The sequence below is a fragment of the Tachypleus tridentatus genome, chromosome 8, assembly GCF_004210375.1.
Source record: "Tachypleus tridentatus isolate NWPU-2018 chromosome 8, ASM421037v1, whole genome shotgun sequence".
Classification (NCBI taxonomy): domain Eukaryota; kingdom Metazoa; phylum Arthropoda; class Merostomata; order Xiphosura; family Limulidae; genus Tachypleus; species Tachypleus tridentatus.
The window spans coordinates 72,724,112-72,733,685 of record NC_134832.1 but is presented as its reverse complement, the minus strand read 5'-3'; positions in this window follow the sequence as shown (position 1 = coordinate 72,733,685).

Below are 9,574 nucleotides of genomic sequence, written 5' to 3'. Positions count from 1 at the left end.
AAGCGACAACACATTGCTGGATGTCTTTACAAACTGATCAACCAGATCCTTTTCTTTCATACCACTGTTGAGACTATTCTATTCATAGTTATACTCATAATTCACATTATATTACCTCAAGACCATTTTTTTCTTTTTAACAGCTTTTTATCAGAAATAGTCTTGGGCTCTTTAAACATTTCATCCGTCTTTATAACTTAGTATGTAATTTTTATTCCTATCAAAATTTTATTTATGATAATGCCATTCGAAGAACACCATAATTTTGTTTGTTTGATTTGTTTTTCTTATAGCAAAGCCACATCGGGCTACCTGCTCAGCACACCGAGGGGAATCAGACCCCTGATTTTAGCGTTGTACATCTGAAGACATACCCGCTGTACTAGCGTGGGGCCACCATAATTTTAAAAATAAACATTTATTTATACATTAATTACAACAAAAGTATATTTTTATGTAATTTTGATAAATTAAAATCGTATTCAAGAACACTTCTCTGGTAAGTACAAATTTATATTTTTCCTTTTTTGTTTAAAAATAATTTCAGTTCCGCTCGAAAGTAGCTAGCCAAAATGCACGTTACATAAATAAAACAAATGTGGATCACAAGCATGCGTTTGTACAAAATAATATTTCAGAATAGTACTACCTATGTTCACCACATTAACGATTACAGAATTAATGTGTTCAACATACAAATATTTCACTCAAATGCTGTGATAACTTTGCTCAGTAATTTTTCGTGCATTGTCTTTAAGTAAATGCTTTAACTGTGACAATCAGTAACACGTTTCAGTAACAATCTAAACAAACTAATCTGTAATAATCTAAATTCCAAAGTTTATCGTAAGCTGTGTAGATTTGAAAGTATCAAATCAGAACCCAGCTAACGAATCGAATTCTCAATCCAGATTCACAATCGAATGAATCTCAAAGCTTCTCATGGTCCTACCTCATACAATATTTTTTTATTGTAGCCCAAGAGTTGGCGGCGAGCGATGATGACTAGCTGCCTTCCCTGTAGTCTTACACTGCTAAATTAGGGACGGCCAGCACACTTAGCCCTCGAGTAGCTTTGCGCGAAATTCAAAAAACAAACAAACAATCTAGCTGAGTATCCACGAGCGCAAATGACGTCGGATTCTAAACATTTATATTAGATACATACAAAATAGGCCCACTTTTGTATGCAAATTGTATTAAATAGGCTATGTTGATATTGAATTATACCAAATACGTTTGCATGGGAAATACTTTGATATAATAAAAGGTATTCATTGGGCATTTAACGCCCTGGAGGTTTCGGTGCTGGACTCTCAATCCGAAACGCCATGTCAATCAAAACTCACACTATCAGCTTTTGGGGTGTTAAAAATTATGGTCAACTCTGTCATTAGTCGGTAGGTAGCCTATGAGTTGACCATAAGCATAAAACAGTTTGTTTTAACATTTGTAATTTCTACATTTGTTGAAAGACCAAAGTTCAATAGTTTATTTATTATTCCAGCATTACCTGAAGAGGAGAAATCCAATAAATGTTTATATATACTGTAAAAGTTCATTTGTTAATATTTGTAGTACTATAACAAATGTTATGAAAATATTAAAACTGTACAGTGCTTATCAAACAAAAATAAATAATACATACCTGTACTAGCGAGAGACTGATGGTTAAGCTAATACTCGCTGATTGAATGCTGTTCTTGGTGGAAGAAGCTTGCATTTTATAAATCTAACAACATATATTTATGGTATGAATGCCTTTTACAAAACGTTTTCATTATAATGTATTATTGTCATAATACATTAGTATTAGGCCTATTGTAGATTTTGTCACTTTACTATTTATCATGTCTCTTAAGGTTTGTAATATTATTATACACTATTCCTCAAAATCCCTAAGGTTCTAGGTTTAAAAAAAAATGTAGTTAATAATATAGTAGGCTTCCAGTTGATGTTTCATGATAAGAATAACTGAAGAAACATTTTTGTTTTTGACCAACGTCCCCAAGAAATACAGGAATTTGACTCTAAACCGTCAGAAGAGGCTTATCCCCACTCTTACGTTTTATGTAAGTCATTATCTGTTGTTGAATATTGTTATGTTGAAATTGAATATTTTCATTTTTATCATCATTCAAGCAGTTCTTGTAAGACGAGATTGTTGGAAACCTTCGTTCAATGTCGACAACAACACCAACCTTGAGCAAATCTCCTGGTGATATACAAGTATTTATATCCTGTTTTGAATATGTTTACTATTTATCTCTACCATAAATTCTTGGTGACATTTAATTAAACATTTGGAATGTACCAAGCTAACAAGAATAAATTTTAGATATTGAAATTTTTATTTAATATTGCCTTGAGTGATAGAAAATTATTTTTTAATCTTAGTTGTTTAAATACCCTTAAACAAAGGCTTTTTTATTTTAAAATCATGGTAGCAATCTATATATCCGATCATCTTTTCTCAGTTTCGAGAATCCACGGCTGAAACGTAGAGAGTTGCAAGTGAAAATGACGTATAAAATTGACCCAGTCTTAGGTCCATAAAAACGAGAAAATTATCAACATTTCCTCAAAGCACGTGACCGAATGGAGAGGCTATACGTTCTACAGTAAGTGACACATATTGAATGAAAATGTGTATTGACAGCAAAGTTCACACCTTTCATCATCACTCTATTGCCGTTAATATGTTTAAGATTTGATATAAGTCGCAAACCTATGTTCTTGTAATATATGCTGGGTGAAAGTTACAGTGGTAATGATAAGGTACTATGTCTGTATGCACTGCATGCCAAATAAGATATGATTTCACCAAGACAACACATTCAGCCCACGTTTAAATGAACACGAGAGGCCCTTTATAACATGTATTCACAAATTGAAATTAATTTGCAGACATCTTCCGTGAACTTCTGTATTAATGAACTGTTAAAATGAACTCTCGAAAGTCGTTATCTGTAGATGTTTGATAAATATTGAAAGAAAGATAAAGTGGAAAAGGGATAACTTTGTGTATTAGAAAGTGCGCTGCATAGAAACAGCGACTTATGAATGACACCACCAGGAGTTACAGAAGAGGCAGTATCTAGACATTCATCCTTGTGTAGTTACCATAGATTGTGTATTACGTTTATACTCATATAAGAAATGAATATATATTTATTTCACGCCCTAACAACCAGAAACAGCCTCGAGGGGAAAATTGTACCACTGAATTAAAATAATGTGGAAAATAAACTTCCATTTGTATTTCCAAACATTAAAAACTTCAGTTTAATATCAATCAACATCTTTTTAAGTTATTCCATTTTGTACATCTAAATGAAAGTTATGAATTTTTATTTTAGTTTTAAAGTACAGTTCCAACGCAACTAGTAATGATTGTGAATATATTTATTTATATGAGTGTTATATGGCACCCTTAGCCACAAAGCAGGAAAAGCACAATAGTTTAAAATAAAATTGAAACAATTTGCTCTTCTAACTTGAGTATAAACGCGTTTTATTGATTTTAGCCAATCGCTCTTTCCAAATCTCGGTTGTCGTGATGTATACCATTGCCACTACTTACCTTCCCAATGCCATAGTTTACTGATGAAAACGCGTCATGTAAGTTTTCAATTCTTTCTAACTGTTTAAATCATAGAGAGATTTATTTCAGTAAGGATATGATTTTAGGTATATGCACTAAACTGAGAAGTACAAGCTCAACTGATGATACGATATTTGTGAACAATTTCTGTAGCAACTATAGAACTTTTTCAATTTTGGAAAGAATTATTTATCATTTTGTATGTTATTTGAATTACGAGGCTGAATTATGATAAGAGAATAGATATTATTTTATGAAACAAGATAATGTATGGTTAGATAGGTCATTTCACTTTCGAACAAACGAAGTTTCATTTCGCCATCAAGGCCTTTCCTTTCTTAAAATCCTGTATGTCTCCAATAGCACAGTGCAGAGGCAAACCGTGTACTTTGTTTTTCGAATCAAAATAAAAACAAAATTTGTAGTTTTAAAATATACAATAATCGGAACGTTTTAAAACGATTTAGGAATAAATAAAATCAGTATTTTAAATCTACAACAAAAAACAAGCATATTTAATTGTTTCTTAAAATAATTACAGTGAAATGTTTTGAAAATTTCATAGTTAAGAATCTATGTTAATATCACATATATACGTTGGTATAAAATTAAGGTAGAATGTTTGCTTAAGTTAAATATCTTGCAGAAAGTAATTATTTACTACATAACTATTTTATTTAATAGTTTTTATAAAATTCAACAAACCACACAAGTACGTCTAATAGATACAGTAATGTCTTGTAGAAATATTTAAATAATTTAAGTAGTTAATTTTCCTCATTACAATCCAAAGATTATCTACAAGTTTAACAATATGGGAAACAACAGGAGGGGAGGAAATTAACGCTCAGTGACTCCTTTTTGTCTCTTTAGATATACATTAAAAGTTTTTATACATCTAATGTCTTTTGTCCATTATATTAAGAAGCGAAAACTCTCATGCCCAGTGTTTGTTGTTGTACTATAATCCTATGTAAGTTAGGAAAACATTTGTGAGATTTACATTTATATACATATAAATTATGATGTATCACCACAATAATTAAATTAATAAATGTTGATTTCCCTGGTAACCTGATAATTTCATGATTCGTATTTGGAATAGTTTTAAAGTTTGACTGCTTCTGTGGATATCATGCTAATATTATTGATAAAGGAATGTTGTTGTGCATATAAGTATACACGAAAAACTTTACAAAAACAGGTGTGATACGCATATGTCAATAACTATATTTAAATTATTGCATAAACTCAGGGCGTAGCCAGAATGGCCATTGTGGGTGCTTAGTTTGAATGCTTCATGCAAGCACCGCAGGCGCGAAACCATGCTAGGCGGGTCCGGGGCATGCCACCCTAGGAAATGTTTAAATAAAAACATAAAAGAAAAGCCTGAATTATGCATTCTGAGACAACGTTTTGGCAAATTTCAGAATGGCACACTGAAGTGTTTGTCTTATTTTTTTTAATCATAAATAAATATACAGGCCTATATACATAATATATAACTTAAAGTCCTCAGGCCCAGCAAAGTAGGCCTACAGTCCTGTCATCAACATATAAAATATAGAGTCACTCAGGAGAGTGCAAAATATATGTATAGTGTCTATAATATGTATTCAAATATCATTGACAGTGTGTGTTCAGATTCCCTGGATTTCAAGAATTAACTTCAAAAATAAACAGTGGGTGGCACTGTGGCAGGCTGGCAGCACCATGCACTAACCTAGTACCATTGGCGCCATCTATAGTGAATTATTCACTATAGATGGCGCCAGTGGTATTGTGAATGTGATGTTAACAAACAGAAGTTGCAATATACAATCACTCACTATGTCAAGCCCGAAAAGCAAAAGACACTGCATAGGTTCTTTAAAACCCATTTATAAGGCTGAACCTGATCAATCTGCTGCAGCCAATCAGGTTGAATCTGAATTGTCAACTGAATTTTCAGTCATCACCGTGGCCTTCTACCAGTGCTGCCACTACCACCTCAGGTCCAGTTTGGGATATTGGAAATTATATTTCTGATGATATCAGCATTGGTAAACAGATAAGTCGACTCCTCATTAAATTAATTTTGTATTAAAAATCATGCAAACACTCTGAGTTTTAGACTGAATATTCATTGCTAGCAGGATGTTACGCCTGCTCTGTGAAGTACAGCTCTAAGCCTTTCTCTTCGAGGTTATTGTACTCTTATAACATACTTTCCTATGTGCAAAATAACTTAATTAGAACTATGTATTTCTGTCTCTTTTAGATAAACGCTGAAACCAAAAATGCTTCCTTGAGAATGTCTGGAAGCCAGAGAGTGATTGTTTTCCCCCAGCGTGGTCCAAGAAAGCTGCCTTTTCAGCATCGTTGGCTTTCACAGTGTAGATGGCTACTCTACAGTCAACATGCAAAGGGTGTTTTCTGCAAGTACTGCTGTCTTTGCTTCTGATGGTGCTGGTGTTGGAAGCCAGAAATTGGGACAACTAGTGAAATTTCCATACACAAACTGGAAGAAGGCTGTTGAAGACTTCAAGGCACATGAATTGAAACAGTACCACCAAGACAGCAAAGAAAAAGCTAACATTTTTTACAGGTTGTAAACACAAGTTCATCTGTGCACTTGCAGCTTGATGCTAATTACAAGCAAGAAATTGAACAGAACCGGCAATATTTGATGCCTATTATTGATACTGTATTGCTGTGTGGGAGACAGGGTTTAGATTTGAGGGGAAAATATGATTCTGGTCCAATGTTTGTTGGTGAAACTGATGAGGAGCCCATCAATAATGATGGGAATTTTCGGGCAATTTTGCGCTATAGGGCAAGGGTGATGTCAAGCTTTCAACAAGCCTTAAGAGTACAAAGAGGAATGCTATGTATCTGAGTCCTCAAATTCAAAATGAAATCATCAATGCCTATAATACTCATGTTATTCATGATTTGGCCAACAGGGTTAATGCTGCAAAATGTTTCTCAATATTAGCTGATGAAACAACAGATATTTCAGGCATTGAACAGTTTTCGCTGTGTGTTAGATATTTGCATGCCAATGACAACTCTGTTGCAATGAGAGAAGATTTTTGCAATTTATACCTGTTTATGATGTGACAGGCAGAAACTTGTGTGATGTTATCATAACCAATCTGACAAAATATGGTATTGACATGGCTTATCCTGCGAGGACAAGGATACGACGGTACTGCCTCTATGAGTGGGAAATTTAATGATGTTCAAAGACACATAACTGATAAATTCCCACTTGCACCCAATGTACACTGCAGTGCCCATTCCCTAAACTTGGCAATTTCTGATGCTTGTAGAGAAGTTCCTGTGCGAAATTGCATGGGAGTAATTTCTAGCATTGAAAACTTTCTCAATTCACCCAAACGGTGGAGGATAAAGCATCTTAATCGAAAAAAAAGTTTGAAAGGTCTCTGCCCCATCCGGTGAGTTGAGAGGCATGACTCAGTCATTGTCTTTCTAGAATTAATCCATGCAGTTGCAAATGCCCTTGAGATCATATCAGGTTCACAAGACAGAGATTCTGCCACGCAAGCCAATCAGTTGTATTCTATAACGCAGCCGGAATTCATCATCACGCTACTTACCATTGCTAAATTGTTTTCTTTTAGTTTACCTCTGTACAACTTCCTGCAGCAACAGAACATTGATTTAGGTGCTGCGATGCATCATGCAGAAATAGTGGAAGATTTAATCCGTTTACTTAAAAATAATATTGTGAATGAATTTAACAACATTTTCTGTGAGGCTCAAACTCTGTGTAGTGAACTTCAAATTGACATCATAATGCCAAGGCAGGATAAAAGACAGATGTACCGTGCTAACCCACAAACCACTAGCCCTGAGGAGTACTTTCGTATTGTTGTATTTGTACCATTTATTGATCACTTTCTTTCACAAATATTTGACCGTCTGTCCAGTCACAAAACTATCAGGGTATACCACAGAACGGTCAGAACCTACATTACAACAATGTGACCAAAGTAAAGAGTTGGTCAGTATATACAGGGCTGGCAGCTGACAGCACTTCACTAGCTGCCGTAGGTGAACTTAGGGTTTGGTACAAATCACTTGCAAACAACAGACCAAAAAATGTCATAGATGCATATGCAATGTGCAATGCAGAAATGTTTCCAGTCATTTCTAGACTCTTGAAAGTATTTGCCACGCTGCCTATGCTAACGAGCTCAGTGGAGCATTCGTTTTCAACGTATTTGAGAAATACCACCACTGAAGATCGATTGAATGGCCTGGCCTCATAATACATTCACCGTGATATTAAAGTTTAACAAACTGTGTTATAGATGTCGTGGCAAGAACGAACAGGTGTTTGAGCCTTTATAGGTATTTGATTGTATTTCTAGTTCTGCGCATTTGACTATTTGTCGTGTGTGAAATTATCTGTCATGCAATCACGGATCTTTGTGAAACTTCACAGGTGGCAACTGAACTTATCTAAAAAGTTTGGGTCCATGGGGAGGTAACACCCTTCCTTGGTTACGCCCCTACTGAACTGCTAGTACCTTTCGCCTCAAAGTAATTATGACTTTGAGCAAACGTAATAATAATAATATCATGATGTCAAAAGAACAACGTTCAGATATATTACAGATTTTTTCTTCTAATTTCACCAAAGATAAAACTGAAAGGATAGTGACAACCTAAGTATAAAATCGAAACGTTGCATGGTCTTTTACATATATATATACGTGTGTATTCTTTTAATAATAACTATTTTGTATTTGACGGAAAAAAACTTTAAACGCTTGTCGACATTATGGGAAGATTACGATGAGAAGGTTATATTACATTAATTTAGTTATATTAGGCATTTTTACTTGAACCCAAGTAAGCAACTGCTTACTTTTAAAATTTAAGGTATATTTTTACCGGCTAATTCCTTCTAGAGAATTTTGTAAAATACAAATCATTTTGTTTTTACCTTCTTTATTAAGAAGTATTTATAAGATTTGTTTGTTTCGTGTTTACTTCCACTTAATTTAATATCGATCATTTCTTGTGCTTACACTTTTGAGCTTTCTCTGTGTTGGTGTTTGGGTAATTATGTGAAATACCCTAGAGGGTCAGGTGCACTAGACCTCTTCCTCCAGACTTTTGAGGTGTAAACTTTTCTCACTATTCGAATTATTGTATTTTTTTCGAATTTCCGTTACGTTGCTATGATACAATAACGCTTAACAATTGTTCTTGGACCATCAGTTATTGCACGTGCGGTAGTGGTTGAACTAGCGGTATTTATTAACCAATAGTTCAGATTTTGTGAGAATTTTAAAATAACCTTAATTTTTTATTATTTTTTCATTAATATGTAAATCCTCTTATATAAAATTACATTTTTTATTATTTTTTTCAGTTATGGCAACTCTCCGAGTAACTTTTTTTTCCAAGACAGAAACAAGCCTTATTAGTTAACGACAAGCCCTAAGGAACATTTTGAAACGAAACAATAATATATATATGAAAACATAATGTAACATAGACAGAGCAACAAGAATTACACAATGTCAAAAACATGATCCTAATTTTTTAACTTTGTTGTAATTTCCAGCATGGTGATCTCTTGAGATATTATTACATGCTAATTCATTAAATTGTGTTTTATTTGATGTATTTCTGTATATACCCCCTCTTTGAGGTGGGATGAATAAAGAGAAAAAACACAAAAAAACATGGTTCTGTCTTATGTACACCTTGTGGTAAAGAAACTGAAACAGTGAGACATTTATATTGCCTGTGTCCGATAGTTTAACACTTATGGACGTTAGTTTTCGACACTATTTCTTTTATCATTCAAAAATCAGTTCCAATGAATCAGAAACGACGAATTCTTGTACAGGGCTTCCTAGAAGGATTAAGAAAAGATAGCCTACAGTGCATATTTTTGATTATATAAGCCAAATATTGTATTATGACTGTTAGGAAAATTTGTTTAGC